At 40.2% G+C, this 20,766-nt stretch overlaps 1 pseudogene; it reads right to left on the reverse strand.

The window, feature by feature from the left end:
* The window catches only part of LOC102820427, a 48,580-nt pseudogene that overhangs the window by 8,837 nt on the left and 18,977 nt on the right, over window positions 1-20,766 (reverse strand).

The following is a 20,766-nucleotide window of genomic DNA, read 5'->3' on the forward strand; positions in this document are numbered from 1 at the left end:
TGTATAGTCGTCTCTTATGCCTCTTTCTCTGCTTGCTGTTCTAGCTTTCCTCACTCTTTTTTATTTTTTTCAAATGAGAAACAACAGATTCTATGCAAATCACCCAAAATGTACACTTTATTTGTTGTTTCTAACATGTATGCCACACTTGAAACAATAGTGTTATTGGTGTATCTTTCCTTGTCTGTTCAATCACTTGCTGATAGTGTGAGACTACATTGTTATCTACAACTACATGAGCTAATTTAGAATCAATATTAGCATCCAGTCTTCCATTTCTAATCAAATTCTCAATTCACCTTTCAATTTTTTCTGAGGTCATGTTCAATTTATCTGCTAACATATTAATGCTGATATATACTGATGTTGTTGCTGTTGTGAAATGCCATTGAGTCGATTCCAACCCATAGCGACCCTGTATAGGGTTTCCGAAGAGCAGCTAGTGCGCTTGAACTGCCAACCTTGCAGTTGAAACGGCTTTGCAGTCTGGCACATTAACCCATAGCGCCACACCAGGAGTCTGATATATACTGATAGATGTATCAAATAAGGGTGTTATAACTCACCCTAAACCCCTAACAATGAATTGGATGATCACATCAGGTTACATTATGAGAGCTACCCATCATAGAACAGTAAAATTCCATCATTACAAAACTGCAAACCTCTGAGATCAAGGCCCCGACAAGCTGATACACATTTGGGGCTTGGGTAGGGCTGGGAGGGACACAATGTAAACCATGACAGTGACAAATTTGATTTTAAAAGTCTGAGTTTGCAGTACCTGTGAACCATGAAGGTGTTGAGGTCTAGTAGGCAGTTGGAAATACAAACTGGAGGCCTGGGGAGAAGAGAGAATATGAATGGATTTGTTAAATTGCTCATTTCTACCGCAGACTCTAGCCAATGTTGGGTTTAATGGTAATTTGAAAGTGAAAAAGAAAAGTTATTTATAATTAAGAATTAAATGTAACTTCGGACCATATTCCATATGAAGGAAATCTTGTAATATCTTCTTTTGGGAAGACTACAGGTGAGGAAATGTCATTACTATGAACACAATGGAGTTAACGTTAGATACAAAGTCTTCAAGTTATAAACTACAGATGTGCCCACACAGCACCTATTCAAATGCCTTCTGCTATTCTGCCAACAGGACTGTTGAGCAGAGATAACAGTAGAGATAACTAGGACTGGAAGCAATCACAGACTTTGCTCTTAAATAACCTCCAGTCTTCCTGTTCATGAACTAGCAACTGTAACAAAACATGTAAGAAAATATTTTTTATTTTACTTCAATGTGAAAAGGTGTTACCCCTCCAAAGCTACTTCAATTTGTGCTCTAAACTTACCTGTGAATGTACTTAGCTTATCAATGGGATTAAAAGGAAACAGGAAGGAATTTCAGATGTGGTATATTTGTATTTTTGTAAATATCAAGTCTCTCTGCTAGTTTTGGCAAAATTGAAAAATTTATCATTGAGGCGAGTTTTGAAGAATTGTTCCTGCTTGATATCTTCACCCAACAGAATTGATTTCCTTTTTACTTAACTATCTATCCTTAATGATTTGGTCTACTATCTCCACCCACTAGGGCAGTAAGCTCCAAGAGAACTGGGGTTTTATCTGGAGGATTCACTGATGTATTCTAAGTTCTTAGCCCAGAGTAAGGGCTTAATAAATACCTTTGAGTGAATAAGTCACTGCCTTGTTATTACTATATTTCAAGAACTTCACATGTGGTTTTCATTAACACTCATGCTATAATTAATTTCTATATTCCAAAGAAATTTTTTTCAACCCTAAATTATTGTGGCATTGGAGGTTACCAGAAATAACATGGAGAAGTATCAAAGACCTCAGGTTCTCCTGTTGATTTCTCTTTATTGCTCTGTCCTGTGAGGCATTACAAGGACTTTTCTCTTACCCATACTATTCTGACTTTTGGTTTCTGTGACAGCAATTCCTGTTTGCAGAATCTGTTTCAATCCAGACCCCTCTGGTATCTCTGACCCCAAATTATCTGAGTTTAACATCTGTTGTTTTCACTGCTTGATACTTTGATTAAGGGGGGAGGCAAGGGGAGACAGGGATCTAAACCTAGAAAATAGTCTGAGCCTGTATCTTTACACAAACCAGACTCACAGAATCACAAACCTATTCGGAACTGAAGGTCCTTACTGTCTTTCTCTGTCCTCTTTATAAAACATATTTTTCTCATCACCTTGTTTGATGGTATAATCACTTGCATTCACTACATTTTTCTTTCAGTTATATGGATTTAGTCAAATGAATTAATATACAACCAAATCCAAGATAGACCATTCCTACACTCCAAATTCATATTAAGAATGAAAACAATCAACATAATCCAACATATAAATAAAACACAAGCAGAGAATAACATGATCATATAGACTGATGCAAAAAGGCATTTGAAAAAAATCCAACATCCATTCCTGGTATGGTGCTGTAGAATAATGCACTGGACTGCAAAGTTGGTTTGAACTACAAGGTCAGTCGTTCAAGTTCACCAGTCGCTCCCCGAAAACCCTATACAAGTTTGCTATGAGTTGAACTGAGTGGATGGCACTTAACAACAATTCCTGAAAAAACACTCAACAAAGTAGGAATTGAAGGAAAATTCCTCAACATAATTAAGAACATACATATAAATCAAACAGCCAACGTTACCTTCAATGTAGAGAAACTGAAAGCCTTCCCTTTTCAGACAGGAAACAGACTAGGACACATCACTACTCCAGTTCAATATTGTGTTACAAGTCTTAACCAGCACTATAAGGCAATATAGGGAAATTAAAGACCTGAATTTATAAAGAAGAAAAACTCTATTTGCAGATAATATGACCGTATGTGTGGTGCTGTGGGTTAATGCACCAAACTGCAAAGTCATTTGATCTGCAAGGTCGGCAGTTCAAGCTCACCAGCTGCTCCTTGGAAACCCGATTCAGGATCGCTATGGGTCAGAACCGACTCCACAGCACTTAACAACAACAACAATACACAGAAAACATCATAGAACTAGCAACTGTAAGAAAAGTTTTAGAACTCACTGAAAGATTCAAAAATCAGTTGAGTTCCTCTATATCTTACAAAGACAGCTCTGAAAAGGCAGTTAGGAAAACAGTACCATTCACAATGTTATTGTGTTAAGTGCTGTCCAATTGTTCTGACTCATAGTGACCCTGTATAGGGTTTCTGGGAGCCACTGTTGAGTTTGAGCACTGACCATGTGGTTCAAAGTGACCTTGCAGTCCAGTGCTTAGCCTACAGTGCCATACCAGGTCTCGATCATTTACAGTAGCCACCAAAAGAGAAAATAAACCTACTAGAGAAACAAAAGGCCTATACAAAAAAAACTACAAAACACTACTACAACAAACAAAACAGATTTACCAAAATGGAAAAATATACCATGCTCATGGATAGGAAGATTTAACATTGTGAAAATGTCAACATTACAGAAAGCAATCTATTGATATAACAAAATCCCAATCCAGATTCCAACCTCATTCTTTAAAGAGATGGAAAAAATGATCACTACCTTTATATGGAAAAGAAAAAGGCCTCAGATAAGCAAAGCACTGCTTAAGAAGAACAAAGTTGGAGCGCTCTCATATTTACTACACAGCCACAGTGTTCAAAACAGTCTTGTACTGACTGGTACAATGATCAACGGAACAGAATTGAGAACCAAGAAATAAATCCATCCACATCCAATCAGCTGATGGGTTTGACAAAGGGTCAAAACACATTAAATCTCCAGAGAAGAGACTGTCTCTTCAACAAATGATGCTGGCAAAACTGGAACTCCATTTGCAGAAGAATGAAGTAACACCCATATCTCACATCATGTACAAAAACAACTTGATGTGGATTAAAGACCTAAATGTAAAGCCGAGAACTGTATGGCATAATGTTGTTGTTGTTGTTAAGTGCCGTCGAGTCGGTTCCGACCCATAGCGACCCTGTACAGGGTTTCCGAGGGTGTAAATCCTTACGGGAGTAGAAAGCCTCATCTTTCTCCCGCGGAGCAGCTGGTAGTTTCAAACCGCTGACCTTAAGGTTCGCAGCCCGATTCGTAACCACTACGCTACCAGAGCTCCTTGTATGGCATAATAACACTATCAAATATTTTAAAAACACACAAACAGCAGAAAACGGGGACCTCCTAAAGATAAGACACTTTTGTGCATCAAAAGAATAAAAAGGGATTTCACACACTGGGAAAAATTTTTCTGCACTGACATATAAGACAAGGGACTAATCTCTAAAATCTATAGAAAACTGCTATACCTCTACAAGAAAAAGAAAAACAACCCGATTTAAAAAAGGACACAAGACATGAAAAGATACTTTATCAATGAAGACATTTCAGCAGCCAACAAACATAAGAATAAATGATCATTATTCATTTGTTGTTGTTGTTGCTAAGTGTAGTCGAGTCGGTTCCGACTCTTGGTGGTGGTGGTTGTGTGCAGAGGACTAGGTTTCTACTCACAGTGACCCTGTGTAAGGTTTTCTGAACCACCAACCTAACGGTCCAAACCAGTGCTTTTCCTACAGCGCCACAGCAGGACTCCACTGTTGTTAAGTGCTGTTGAGTCATTCCAACCCATAGTGACCCTGTATATGGTTTCTGAGGAATACCTGGTGAGCTTGAACCACCACCTTGTGGTTCAAACCAACCTTGCCATCCATCACATTAACCCACAGTGCCATGCCAGGACTCTAGGACTCCATTGTTGTTAAGCATCATCGAGTCTGTTCCAACCCATAGCGACTCTATATAGGGTTTCTGAGGAGCAATTGGTGAGCTTGAACTGCCGACCTTGCAGTTCAAACGGCTTTGCAGTCTGGCACATTAACCCACAAAGCCACATCCATTAGAGAGATGCAAATCAAAAGAACAATGAAGCATCATCCCACACCAGCATTAAAAGTGAAGTTCAAAAAAACAAAGGGCAACAAATGCTGGAGAGGGTGTGGAGAGACTGGGACCCTCCATACATTGCTTGTGTGGGACTATAAAATGTTTGAACTACTCTCTCAAAAGCGGTAAGGCGCTTCCTGAGAAAGTTGGAAATAGAAATACTGTATGACCCAGCAATCTCTATTCTTGATATATATCCACAAGAAATACAGGCAGGACACAAGTAGATATATGCACACTGACGTTCATCACAACACTATTCACAATAGCAAAAAGATGGAGAAAGCCTAAATGCCCATCAGTGGAAGAGTGGATAAACAAACGTTGGTACAAACACACAATGGAGCACTATACAACAGTGAAAAATGATGATTAATCTGTGAACTATTTCATAACACAGATGAACCCGGAGGACATTATGTTGAGGGAAATAAATCATTCACATAAGAACAAATATTGTATGAGATCACTATTGCAAAAACTCAAGAAAAGGTTTTCACACTATAAGAAACATTGTTTGATGGTTACCAGAGCGGGAAGTACAGGGAGAGTTGAATTCACTGGTTAGAAGGTTGATACATGTGAGTGATGGGAGTTTGGCAGAAGAATGATAAAGATAAGTGAAAACACATGGGCTAAAAGGGGTAGAGGGAAATAGTGATATATTCACAACCTTGGAACAACAATGTTCTGCGTCTTGATACATGGACAGAGACACAAACTGAGTGGGTCTTGGGAGGAAGAATGGGGTCCTGGTGTAGCACTGTGTGTTAATGTGTTTGTTAATGTGCTGTACTGTGAAGTCAGTTTGAACTGCAAGGTAGGTAGTTCAAGGTCACCAGTTGCTCCTTGGAAACCATATACAGGGTTGCTATGGGTTGGAACCAACTCTACAGCACTTAACAACAAATATATATTTATATATCCCTCAAATATGTGAGTTTGAAAGAGGATATGTATACACGGGTAACCACAAGGAGGAAGCGGGACAACTGTTGTTGCATGGAGGACTGCAATCGCTGAGATGAAACAAAGTGTAGGATTTGTTAAATGTGAAACTGATGATCTTGTCTGTAAACCTTCACTCATTTGACAATAGAAACTTTTGAAAATACATTACAAAACAATGAGAACAAAAGGACTTCAACCTTATGGGAGAGGGAAAAAAAAGATGCATTCTAAGTAAGTATATGCGAGTTTGCAATCAACAACATTTGTGTTTGATGCCCAAATATGTTAGGAAAAAGCAATGCTCTCTAGAACTCCCTGTGAAAATGCAGTTTGTATACAACCTAGGTCATGACTCTTTTTAAGTCCTCAGATTGGATCTAATTTAACAGCAATTCTAAACACATCAGTTGTATATGCAGAACAACACTTAAAAAAAATAATTTTGTCACCTGCACAAAAGATGATTCACTTGACAGCACTCCTTTCTCAGGCAATGACTTAAATCAGTTATCCTGAAAATAAACCTAAAGGGTACACAGCTGTCATGTAGTCCCAGTAGCCCGCTGATTAATAACTTGATTCATTTTTCCCTATTTGTATGACTGGTTCTACAAACAGGATTAGAGTCTAACAAATGTATTTTTCCCCCACTGTGAAGAGAAAGCTTTTCAGTATCCTAGGGAGGGCTTACTGGACTCGTTTGCCCTTAGGAGGTATAGTAAATTGTGCAGATTTCTTGATTTTACTTAATGAAAAGCAGACATTTACACTTAATGATCTTTGTGGACCATTTACAAAAATTGAGGCTCTAAAATTAGAGCATAAAGATTTTATCAAGGAAATGTGGGCATCTAAGTTTGAGGGGACCAACAGGAAACAGATTGTGTTTCTCTGTCCAGGCCTACTGGGCATAAGCAGTTCATTTATTTTCATTATATTCCTTATTTTAAACTTTTTAAAATAGGAATTTAAAAGCATACCCAAGGTAGAAACAATGGTACAACACCCCCACGTACCCATTACTCTGCTTTAACAAGCCCAGCACTTTCACTAAATTATTTGAAACAAACCCCAGCTATCATATCATTTCATCTGTAAATAATTCAGTATGCTATCTGTAAAAATTTTAAAGATGAGGAGCCTTTATCAAATATAACTATAAATACACACCTAGTGGTGTACCAATAGATTAGACTATACTGTGTACATTCATGCAACCCCACCCACCACCATTTCTGGTCCCAAACTGTCTTTCCAACATTAAGCACTGTGGTGGTAGTGTTGCTAGGCACTGTCAAGTTGATTCGGATTCATAGTAACCCTGTGTCCAACAAAACAAAACACTGTCTGGTCTTCTCCATTCTCACAAATGTTGGTTGCTAGTGTGAACCCATTGTTGTCACTGTGTCAATCCATCTCAGTGAGGGTCTTCCTCTTTTTTTGCCGCCCCTCTACTTTCTTGGGGTGGGGTTGGAGGGATGGGGCTATTACTATTGGATGCCAACAAGTGGATTCTAATTTACAGAACTGCCCCATAGGGTTTTCTTGGCTGTAACCTTTATGAGATACCAGGTCTTTCTCCTGAGGAGCCACAGGGTGGGTGTGAACTGTTAATCTTTCAGTTCGTAGGTGAGGCCCTGATTTGCACTTTTGCCAAAGACTTGTGTAAATATCTCCAGATAGTAGCTTTCAAGCTGCAAACATGATGCAACTGAATGGAGAGTTGGGAAAGGATGCTTTGACACACCATTACATAGTATCACTACTATACAGATACATTAGAACTAACCAACCTGAACAGCACAGATAATAGCAAATTATAGTCATTTATATAATTTTTATAAAATTGATGAGTTTTGAGTATTATACTTTAATTGTAAATTTATACCATTTAAGTTTTTCTAATGGTTCTGTTTAATATTCAACTTGAAAAATTCCTGAAAATGTAGCAATTGCCACATTAGTCTCATTACTAAATCACACCTAAAAATATATGTATGGAGGGATGATTACACAACATGATTAATGTAACTGATGTCACTAAACTGTATACCTGAAAAATGGTGAACTAGCAAATGTTGTTATATCTATATATTTTTAAAATTAAAATCAGACAATGCCTTAATATTACTGTTGTTGTTGTTAAGTGCCGTCGAGTCGGTTCCGACCCATAGCGACCCTGTACAGGGTTTCCGAGGGTGTAAATCTTTACGGGAGTAGAAAGCCTCATCTTTCTCCCACGGAGCAGCTGGTAGTTTCAAACCGCTGACCTTAAGGTTCGCAGCCCGATTCGTAACCACTACGTATCCAGATTTCTCTGATGTGTGTGTTTCTCTCTGCTTAGAATTTACACAGACATTTTAAACAGGAAGAGGGAACTTTGCTTTAGGGATGCCACACACAAATGTTGGGCTTTCCAAATGGTTCAGAGGTATTTTCTGTGTATAATTCTGTCTGCTATTAAAAAAAACTAATTCCGGGTTAAATGAATTTCCATCATGACCATATTCCTTCATATCACTGAGAAATCACAGCAATATTTTTATTTATTTATTTATTTTTTGGCTCATCTTTATGCTCCCAAGAAAAGGAGAGTTTGAATAAGAGTAAGAAAAGGGTCTTGAAGAAACAGGGAAAACTTCTTCCTAGGTAAATAACCATAAGCTGACGGAGTATTCTAAGAGGAAAAGCACTGCCATAAAGATGTGAGATGGTACTCTTCCCAAGCTTAATGCACCTCACCATTGCTATTTGGTTTGTAAATGTTTTGTTGTTGTAAAGTGCATCCAGTTGGTGATGACTCACAGTGACCTTGTCTAAGGTTTCCAAAGAGCAGGTAGTGGGTTTGAACCACCAACCTTGTGGGTAGCAGTCCAGTACTTATCCTACAGCACCACATTTGTTGTTGTTAAATGCCATCAAGTTGGTTCTGACCCACAGAGCCTGTATAGGGTTTTCGAGGAGCGACTGGTGAGCTTGAATTGCTGACCTCACGGTTCAAACGGCTTTGCAGTCTGGAGTATACTAGGACTCCACAATGCCACATAAGTCTCTTAAAAATGTGACTGTAGAACTGAAAATGGTGCATCAGATATGGTAAGGCCTAAGCAGATGGATGTGGCATTGGAGAAGAATAATAAAAGTACCATGGACTGCCAGAAGAACAAGTCTGTGTTGGAAGAAGTACAGCCAGAATACTCCTTAGAAGCCAGGATGGTGAGACTTCATCTCTCATACTTTGGACATGTGATCAAGAGGGACCAGTGCCTGGAGAAGGGCATCATACTAGGCAAACTGGAAGGACATCAAAAAAGAGGAAGACCCCCAATGAGATGGACTGGCACAGGGGTAGCAGCAATGGGCTCAAGTGTAACAACAATTGTGAGGATGGTTCACGACCGGGCAGTTCTTCCTTTTGCTATGCATAGGATCACTAAGAGTTGGAACTGACTCCATAGCATTTAACAACAATGGAGATGATGAAGTGGGTTTGCTGCCATCTGTGATGAGGATATCACACTGAACTGCAATCTCACTTTGATCTCATGGTTAAAGTAAAACTCTTAAGTCCAGGTAATGAAGCAGGGTCCACACCAAAAGGCACCCAGATTTCATAGTGTACATTCACGAATACCACCCACCACTAAGTCTGGTCCCAAACTGCCCTCCCAACATTATTAACCACTATCTTGTTGTTCCAACTCATAGAAACCTATGGAGTTGTGGATTCCAACTCATAGTAACCTATATGGAACAGAATGAAAGATCGCCCAGCCCAGCACTATCCTTACAGTGTTATGTTTGTGTCCACTGCTGTAGCCTCTGTGTCAATCCATGTTAAGGAGTTTCCTCATGTTCTCTGACCCTCTACTTTACCAAGCAGGATGCCCTTCTCCAGGAACTGATCCCTTTGACAACATATCCAAATTACTGGACTGCTAACTGCCAACCTTGCTTCTACTGAACTTGTCATATGATTCCTTGGAACAGCTCTCTCTGCTTGTTGTCACCTTAGGCTGTATGCTCACAATGCCATTGGCTGGGAAAACAAGACACTTCTCTCACTGCATATATGTTGTATATGTTAAGTGCCATCAAGTCAGTTCCGGCTCATTGCAACCCTGCATAGGGTTTTCAAGGAGGGAAAACCTTGAAGAGCTGGTGGATTTGAATCACCAACCTTAAGGTTAGCATTCCAGGGCTTATTCTACAGTGCCACACCAGGTACAATAATACATGCTTAGTAGGGAAAGAATTAAAAGACAGCTATTTGGCTTTATAAACTGTACTATAATTTGATACAATTTCACACAGCTCTTTGATGAAATGCCTGCTGCTGATGTTGTTAAGTGCCCTAGAGTCTATTCTGACTCAAAGTGACCCTGTTATAGGGTTCCAAGGAACAGGTGGTGGGTTTGAACTGCCAACCTTGTGGTTCATAGTCCAGCGCTGACTCCACAGCACCACATCAGGAGTCCATTGACCAAACGCCGACTGGGAAATATTTCATGGCACATGTAAGGGAAGACACAGTAAAACCAGGTGGAAAGTACAAAGGTCTAGATTCTTGTCTGGGCTTTCTGTTTGTGTGTCATTTTGATATATTGTGCGATATATTGTGCGACTTCTCTGAGTCTACAAGTCCTGTGAAGTAAGAATGAACTGCAACCCATCCTTCCTCTCTCCCTCACTGGGCTGTCAGAATCAAATGTGATTAAGTATGAGGATTTCAAAAAGTATGTGGAAAAATTCCATTATATTTCAATTCAATTTTCCCGTGAACTTTCTGAAGCTGCCTCACTGCAAAGATGTTTTGTAGTTGAGATCGCTTGTTGTTCATGCACATCATTCCCTGTAAATGCAGAAACTATTGACAAATGATGAGTAAACAAGGAAGCATGTGGCTTTACATCCAGAATATATAAGAATTGAAACTCTCAACAGGAAAAAGAGAATGTGGTGCACGAGTGGAGAGATCAGGCAGCATTCAGATCTAACACACAACTAATATGGGAGAAAAGACTAGTATACTAGGTTTTGTGTTCAGACCTCAAAAATCATTGCTTTATAATTAAGACCAATCAAGGAGGCACCTAAAAAGAGATTACAAAGGAAGCAAGTTATGTTGCCAGCTACATAAGACAATGTCCTGTTAAAGAACTAAGTGAAAATGCAAATTTCAACATCTGACTCCCTCTTTGAATAAAAATGTAGACTTCTTCAATAGCAATCATTCTGGGTTTGAGAGCAAAGGTATCAGTTTGTGGACTAAGGTATGCCTGACCCAATCCATGGTATTTTCAATAGCCTCATATACATGTAAAAATTGGACAGTGAATAAGGAAGACTGTAGAAGAATTGGTGAATTTGAGTTATAGTGTTAAACAAGAATATTAAAAGTGCCACTATTTACAATAGCAAAAAGATGAAGACAGCCTAAGTGCCCATCAACTAAAGAATGGATAAACAAAGTGTGATATATACACACAACAGAATATTCTGTTATCTTAAAGAACAACAAGGAGTTTGTAAGCTATCACATAAAATGGATGAACCTTGAGGACATTATGTTAAGTGACATTGTTGTTGTTGTTATTGTTAAGTGCCGTTGAGTCGGTTCTGACCCATAGCGATCCTATACAGGGTTTCCGAGGCTGTAAATCTTTACAAGAGCAGAAAGCCTCATCTTTCTCCCACGGATCAGCTAGTAGTTTCGAACTGCTGACCTTAAGGTTCGCAGCGCGATTCGTAACCACTACGCTACCAGAGATCCTTTAAGTGACATTTGTCAGTCACAAAAGGAGAAAATACTGCACAGGCCCACTATTGTAAAAGACTAAGAAAAAGAACCCATACTAAAGGGTGGGGGGTTTATTTACTGGTTACCGGTATGTGGGGGGGTTGGGTGAGGGGAGGGAGGGGAAGGTGGAGCACAGGGTAGGGAACAGACACAGGATACTTTGGGTGCTGGGGAGGGGAGCAATACACAAGAAGGAGGAGGGGAATGAAAGAACAAGGCTGATGGGAAAACAATTAGGTAGGTTTGCATGGGCTAAGTGGGACAGAGGTAAATAATGATGTATGCACAACCTTGGGACAACAGGGCTCTGGGATACAGGGATTGAGACATGGCTGGAATGGGGAAAAAAGGGGAAATAATGTTAAGATGCTTGGTTATCTTTTGAATCTTGGTTTCCCTGGCATACCATTATAAAATAGACACGAGGGAGAGAGAAAGGAATAGCCAGAAATATCACCATAGAAAGCGTGTAAGTCCATCAACTGACTATAACTAATTGGAATACCTAAAATGGGGCTATAATGTGCCCAGTGAAGGAGGCTTCCTGTGGAGCCTCTGTATTACATAAGACCATAGGTGGAATCCTGAACCCCATGCAGAATCTTCTGAGGTGGGAAATTTCCACTTGAAAGGACAAGCAGACCAGCCTGCAGTGGCTAGAAAAACAGAAGATACTTCTTGAAAGAAAGAACGCAGGAAAAATACAAAACAAATGGCCTTCTGACTGACTACTACAAGAACAAGCAAGTTGCTCGCCTAGGAGACATCAAGGCAAGTGGTCAGGTCCCCTCAGGGCAAACCCCCTTCCAAGACTAAGTCTCAATGGGAATACACAAGCAGACATGCACTCTGACTGGTGACTACGTTGGTCACTGATAAAGGGAAGTGAGGGAAAAACAGCAATGAAGCAGCAAACTAAGCCCTACCACATTCAATACACTCCTGTGAACCTAGGTGGAGACTTGGTTGGCCAGCAGTGTGGCAAGACCTGGGGACTCCTGGGCCCAGAGTCAGTGATATAGCTACAGAAGACTAGAGTGGAGAATGAAGCATCCAGCTGGTAAGATGTGAGGGCATATGAGCAAGAACACTCACATTTGCAGATAATACTAATTTGACCTGGCTTCAATGGCTGGATGATCAGAACTCAACTAGAAGAAGAAAGAAGAGGAAAGCTGATACAATTTGATGAACTTGACCTATACCTATGGATGCAGTAGCTAAAAAGAGGGAACACATCTTTACAGTGAGGATCATTCACAATAGTGAATAATTGCTATCAGGACTGACTGTGAGGATTGGAAAAGAAGGGGAGTAATTGACTTTGCAGTCTAGGAGCAGAGGTCCCCGGGACCATCAAGGGAGAAATGCGGAGAGCAGGACCCTACCCAGAGAAACAGTGATGCCAGAGATGGAGGCAGAGACGATGATGAGAGATGGAGCAGCTGGGGACTCTAGTCCCAGAGAGGGAGAGGGACTGGGTGCTGATGACTGGGGGCCAGGCTTGTAGGATATACCCTTTGGTTGGCTGATGATGCATGGAGGGGATTGTAAACATGGCAATGAAACTATATACAATAGGATGAATGTAAAGCTAATGTTCTCCCATGTAAACTATCACATAATTCACAATAAAATATATATTTTTTAGAAAGTGCCATGGACTTCCAGAAGAACAAACAAATCTGTGTTTGACAATTGGACAGTTAGAAGGATCCTTAGAAGTCATGAAGGCCAGACTTCATCTCTCATATTTTGGACATATTATCAGAAGGAACCAGTGCCTGAAGGGCATCATGCTTGGTGAATTAATTGGAGGCTCAGCAAAAAAGAGATGGACTTACACAGTGGCTGCAGCAATGGGCTCAAGAGTAACGATTATGAGAATGGCGCAGGGCTGGGCAGTGCTTCATTCTGTTATGCATAAGGTCATTATGAGTCAGAGCTACTAGACAGCACAACATCATCATTCTGGGTCAAGAGCTTCGCTGCTAATCTCAAGGTCAATGGTTCTAACCCACCAGCTACTCCATGATAGAAAGACAAGGCTGTCTGCTCTTGTAAAGATTTACAGTCTCAGAAACCCTAAAAAACAGTTCTCCTCTGTCCTGTGGGGTCACTGGTGAATAGGAATGAACTGGACGTCAATGGGCAGGGAATGGTATTCTCAAGCCTTTGAATTCTCAACTTTGCACTCTGCTTTACTGAAGAACAATGCGACCAAACTGCACACAATTCATATCACCTTGAATACTATTTAAATTACAATGGAACTGATGTTTTGTTTTGCTTTCCCTCCAGCAGAAAAGAGGACCGGAGGCTTTACCAAGCAAATGCTGTTCTACAAACCTCACTGCAAACTGCTGTTATGTTTTATGAGAAATCTGCAAATAGGCTCCGTCTATCTAAACTTCCCTCTGGAATAATATAATATGTTGTTTTACAAGGACATAAAAATTACACGGACTAGGGAAAGGGCTCGCACTTTGTGAACTTCAGGATAATTTTGGCCAACATGGGAAAAAGGGTTTTTCAATACCGGACATTAATAAAACTTAACAATGGTTGGTAAAAACAACAGCTGCTAAGCCTGGTAAATCCAAACGAGATTATTAGGTCAAAATCACAAAAATACACACAGAGAACATTTCAAAATTCCTAGCACACTAACAACAATGTACCCAAACAGAATCCCATTAGGGAAGGAAACATTTTGTATAGAAAGAGCTTTTTATAAGACTTCTCCATGTGGAACATCTCTGTGAAGAGGAAAAACACAAAGTGAAAAGGACTAAACTACAGAACAATAGTTTCCTCCCCTCTCTTAACTCTCATCAAATTACATCATCAAATAACTGCCAAATTACATCATTAAATAACTGCCAAAATCCAGGTTAACTGCATGTATCCACACTATCTTGTACCTTGTAAAGATTTTTTAAATTGCATTTTCCAAAATAAGATATCAGAATACATTTTCTCAGATGCTTCTCTTCAAGATTTATAATTTGCTGATTTAGTTAGCTTTCATTCACAACAGGACAAGAAACATAGGAGTCCTGAGACTTCTAAAATAAAAATGAGGATTTATAACATCTAGGCTTGTGTCAATTTGAGTCTTGTTACCCATGAGAATCAACGAGCATGAATGCTATATCCAGGACGAAGTCTATATTCCTCAAAATATGCCTTAGAAATATGGTAGTCTACAGTTTTGCTTGCTTTATTTATCTTTTTAACTTGTTCACTAGTTGAAAATTGTTGAATTTCAGGGAATGTGAAACTGAACAAGTTTCAGGCTATAAAAAATATTTAACAGCTTTCCTGATTTGGTCCTGAAACAGCTTTTTTGTTGTTGCTAAGTGCTGACGAGTTGATTCCAAGCCATGGCAACCCTGCATAGGGTTTCCAAGCACAGACTTTGGTGTTACCAGTCCAGTGCTTAACCTACAGAACCATGCCAGAACTCGTTTAGTTTCTCCTAATTTGTCTTTAGTGTTGCTATCAGATCAGCAACTACCCAAGCCTCATTTTCCTGTTAGACCAGCAACTACCCAAGCCTAAATATTTAGCATGAACTAATTTGATTTAAATTACTTATAGGTCACTTTTGTTACTGCTGTGGAGTTTGTTCTGACTCATAGAGATCCTGTGTAGGGTTTCTGAGATTTTCTACCTTTGAGAGAACAGAAAAATTCATCTTTCTCCTGAGGAATGGCTGGCAGACTCAAACCCAGTGGTTTGCAGTCCAGTTCTTATGCTATGGACTCACTGTGACTACAGGTCACTTTAAGCCCAGTTAGCTGGGGGAACAAATTATAAATTATCAAGACAAATCAGAGCTGCCTTAATGGTTCTGATGAGAAAATAAAGCAAGGTCAGTGTAGGACACCTCTGCCCTAGAAGTAGCTGATATGAGGTTAGAGTCATTAACTATGCTCAATATGGTGTAATAATCATGGAAACTGATGTACCCCATAAAATAACCATGTATGAAATATTCACCTAATGTGTCACACAATTATTTAACACTCCCAACAATATCAGGGGTTATCTTCACTTTACAGATGAGGTATTGAAGCAGAGTTATATATTAAGTGTGTTTTAAAAATAATGGACACAAGGCTAGTAGTCTCCACAATGTGAAGATAATTCACACCCCCACTTTCTCACTTCTCTATCTCTGACACCAGCTAACCATGTGACATTTACTCTCTCAGTGGCACTAACCACCAGAGTTAGGTCTTTACAAAACAACTGTCTGCATAGCCTCTTCGGACCACCAGTCACCTAAGGCTGGGGTCTTCACAAGTTAAGGTTCTCAACGGCCAAGTGGCAGACTGTCCCTCCTGGCCCCGGTGGGTTTGATAATTTGCTAAAATGACAGACCTCCTGGAGTGGGCTAACCTCACTGTTGATGTTGTGTACTGTCTAGTCATTCTGACTCATAGTGACCCCGTATAGGATTTTCAAGGAGCGACTGGTAGGTTTGAAGCACCAAAACCTTGTGGTTAGCAGTTCAGCGCTTATTCTACAAAAAGATATACACAATGAGATGCACAGGCAAGGTCTGGAGTTTTGGCCTGGAGCTTCATGTCTCCAGAGATGCACTGGTCCTCATGTATCATCAATCGGAATCTAAAAAGGAAGTCTAAAGTTGATTTGCACTGCAAGGTCGGTGGTTCAAGCTCACCAGCTGCTCCTTGGAAAACCGATACAGGGTTGCTATGAGTTGGAAGTGACTCGATGGATTAACAACACCAACAAAGAATCAAGATCCCTTAATAATAGTTATTTGGGTCTCAATGTAATGAATGGCTGCAGCATTAATGCATGGTGATTGGTGGTTATATGCTGTGGAGTCGGTTCCGACTCATGGTGTCCCTATACAGGGTTTCCGAGGTTTTGAATCTTTATAGGAGCAGAAAGCCTTATCTTTCTCCCATGGAGCAGCTGGTAGTTTCAAACTGCTGACCTTGCAGTTCACAGCCCAATTCATAACCACTACGCTACCAGAGCTCCTTCATTAATGCACACCCAATGGCTTATTGAACCACTGAACATGTATGACTGATCCCATCATGCCTCCTTTCCCCTACTTTTCCTGAAGTTAATTGTCCAGGTGTGGTCCTGGGGCTCTCACACCTTATTTACATCCAACATTCTTCTTGGATCAACTATCAACGTTCATGGAAGCAGCAGTCAAGAGATCAGATGACGTATTGCATTGGGCAAATCTGCTGCACAGTAACTTTTTAAAGTGTTGAAGAGCAGAGATGTCAGCTTGAGGACTAAGGTGCGCCTGACCCAAGCCATGGTGTTTTCAATAACCTCATATGGATGCAAAAGCTGGACAGTGAATAAGGAAGACAGAAGAAGAATTGATGCCTTTGAGTTGTGGTGTTGGAGGAGAATACTAAAAGTGCCATGGGCTGCCAAAAGAACCAATAGATCTATTTTGGAAGAAGTGCTGCCAGAGTGCTCCTTGGAGGCCAGGATGGCTAAGCTTCGTCTCTCATACTTTGGACATATTGTCAGGAGAGAACAGTCGCTGGAGAAGGATGTCATGCTGGGTAAGATGGAGGGTCAGAGAAAAAGAGGAAGACCCCCAACGAGATGGATCAGCCAGGTGGCATCATTGATGGCGTCAAGTGTGGCAGCGGTGGTGGGGTTGACCCAGGAATAGATATTGTTTCATTCTGCTGTGCATGGGGTTGCTATGAGTCGGTTCCGACTCGATGACACCTGACAACAACAACAAGTGTTGCTTTGTTGCTTTAGAAAAACCAAGACACCTTGGATTTCTGAGGAATTCTTAGGGTTATTTTCAGAAACCAGTGGCAAAAGGCCAAATTAGGTTCTTTGTTGCACACACTAGTCCTACACAGTAATAGTACAACTCGCCTCACTGTGAATACTCTTCAAAGAAGTCTTTGAGGATAATATAAAGTAACTTGACTCAATGACATTAAGAACAGGCTAAACATAAACAGACATTCATTCATTTACCCATTTATTCATTCATTATGACATATAGTATTATTTGGCCAACATTATGCTTGTTATTGGAGACCCAACAGTGCTATGCAAAGCCAATGAAGTTTTTTAGCAGATGCCATTTCTATCTTGTGGAATTAGAGTCTGGCAATTGAGACAAAGATTAAACAAACAGTTACACAGTTGTTTCTTTATAATCAAAAGAAGTGCTGTGGTATCTGGCTGTGAAGGCAAAGTTAAGCAGAACTCGAGTCCTGGTGTGGTGCTTTAGGGTAAGTACTGAACTGCTATCTAAGATGTTAGCAGTTCACGCTCACTAGCCACTCTTTGGAAACAATACACAGGATCACTATGAGTCAGAATGGACTCGATGGCACTTTACAATAACACCAACGGATGGCTGTGTAGAGGACCAAGGCAGGCAGAAAGACCACCCTAAGGCCCTAAAGCCCATAGGAGTTGTAAAGAAAGTAGGCCTGGCTCGCTATGAGACCTGAACCAAGTTCAAAGTTTGTCCTAGCAGATGACACTCTTCTCTAGTCACTGACCTAAAAGGTGGCTATTGAATCATCAAATAGAAAATAACCATACAGCCATGTTCAAGACTAGGAGATCTTTGTCCAGTTCCATCTCTTTGGTTCATGGGAGTCACCTATATTGAAATTTTGAATGCTCCCACATCTTAGCCCATTTTATTAAACTCAATACATCATATTTAAATTATAAATGACAGATATAAATTATATATTGTTAATATCAGAAGTTTTTATCACTAGCTGCCATCAAGTCAGCCCTCAGACTCACAATGATCACATGCATTACAGAACAAACCACTGTCTGGTCGTGCACCAACCACATGATTGGTTGTAGACAGGACGGACTGTTGTGATTCATAGGGCTTTCTTTCATTGGTTGATTTTCAGAAGTAGATTGCCGGGCTATTCTTCATAGTCTAGAAGCTCCACTGAAACCTATTCAACATCAATGCAACACAGAAGACCACACTTATAGATGGGTGGGAGCCGTGCATAAGGTACATTGGTCAGAAATAGAATCCAGGGTTGAAAGGCAAGAATTCTCCTGCTCCTAATATAAAGAGAACAGCTGCTAAAATGATCACGAAAATTGGGCTCACTATAGCCAAACCCTCGGAAACCCTATACAGGGTCGCTATGGGTCGGAACCGACTCGATGGCACATAACAACAACAACAACATAGCCAAACCTTTGTGTTAAAAAGCATGCATGAAGTTTGCTAGCTGAACCACATGGTATAGAAGTCAGCAGAAAAGACAGAAGAGATGGAACCCTTGTCCTGTCTGTGATCTACCTTAGCTTTAGCCAGCGTAGGAAGACTCACAGAATGCCAACTTCTTAATTGGTAAAAATATAAATGATTTTACCTGTCCTACTTTCTACCTTCACATTGACAATAACATCAAAAATGATGGAAACTTCCTCTGTCCAGGAAGAAAAAGAGGACAGTTATCCATGATAATGTACTCACAGATGAATGCTCTGTTCTCTCAGGTTAGGGAATCTACCCAATGTGTCGGCAGCTTTCAAGCCTTTGGAAAGACAAGACTGTACCCTGCATGTAGTGATCACCCAGTTGCAGCAAATGTCTTCTGTGTAAAAGGAGTGATGAATCTTCACATAGAACAAACACTACTTCTCCCAGCCTTTTTCATTATGGGTCAGAAGACCTTCATGCTTAGAAGCTATGATTTTTATTGTTGTTCTAACACAATGAATATTCACTGGTAACCTAAAATTTGAGAGTTCAGGAAACCCAGTAAATTTGTGTAAGAGGATTTAATCCATTCTTTCTCTGAAAGAAAAGTACTGAAAAGTCAGAAGTTACAGTAATACAGTAATAACCCATACAGGGTTGCTATAGGTCAGAATCGACTTGATGGCACTTAACAACAATAACATAATGGCAGCTGGTGAGCTTGAATCACCAACCTTGCAGTTCAAACAGTTTTACAGTCTTGTGCATTAACCCACAGCGCCACACCAGGACTCCTAGAGCCATTGTAGCAGATAACAAATTCAGCAAAACGCAGGTTCCTTAGGAAAAAGGAATGGAGTTACATGGGCAAAGAAAGATTTTGGAGCTGGATGGAACTTCAGGTGTTCATGCCACTGTGCAGTAAGCATGTATACATTCAGCTTATTTAGCTCCAAAAACGTACTTCATTTGCTGTAACTTGATATTCTAAAACAGTGTTAAATTATTTTAAACTGCCCTCAAACATAAATAATACGCAAGAGCAATGAAAAAGAAAAAAAATTATTCGTAAGATGAAATGAGCAACGGAAATTAAAAAAAAAAAAACTTTGGGTAATTAAAGAAGTATAAGAGTCCTGGTGTGGTACTGTGGGTTAATGCGCCAGACTGCAAAGCCGTTTGAACTGCAAGTTTGGCAGTTCAAACTCACCAGTTGCTCCTCAGAAATCCTAGACAGGTTCACTATGGGTCTGAACTGATTGAACCACACTTAACAGCAAAGATGGAGTCCTGGTGTGGCACTGTGGATTAATACACTAGACTGCAAAGTCAGTTTCAACCACAAGGTTTGTGATTCAAGCTCACTAGCTACTCTTCGGAAAAGCTATACAGGTAAGTTTGAACCACTGACCTTGCAGTTCACACAGACCTTAGGGGTGAGTTAATTAAATGTTTAACCAAATATAGCAGGCTAATTTTTTTGTGGGGGGGGCGGTGTACACCAAAACACTCAGTAATATATAATCATTTAAAGAACCAAAGAGCACATTCTGCAAGCCTAGCAGGCTAATTTTTAAGTTGATAATTTTGCATGGTCTGTAAATGATGTTATAAATTTTGGCAGAAAAATGATTCCCCACCCCTGCTGTGGCACTGTGAGTTAATGCACTGGACTGCAATGTCAGCTTGAACCACAGGGTTGTTCAAGCTCACCAGCTGCTCTTTGTAAACCCTATACAGGGTCACTACGGGATGGAACTGACTTGATGGCACATAACAACAAATCCTGCTGTATAGGAGTGGTTGATGGGTTTGAACTGCTGACCTTAG

This window comes from Chrysochloris asiatica, unplaced genomic scaffold, assembly GCF_000296735.1.
Source record: "Chrysochloris asiatica unplaced genomic scaffold, ChrAsi1.0 scaffold00002, whole genome shotgun sequence".
In the NCBI taxonomy this organism is placed as follows: domain Eukaryota; kingdom Metazoa; phylum Chordata; class Mammalia; order Afrosoricida; family Chrysochloridae; genus Chrysochloris; species Chrysochloris asiatica.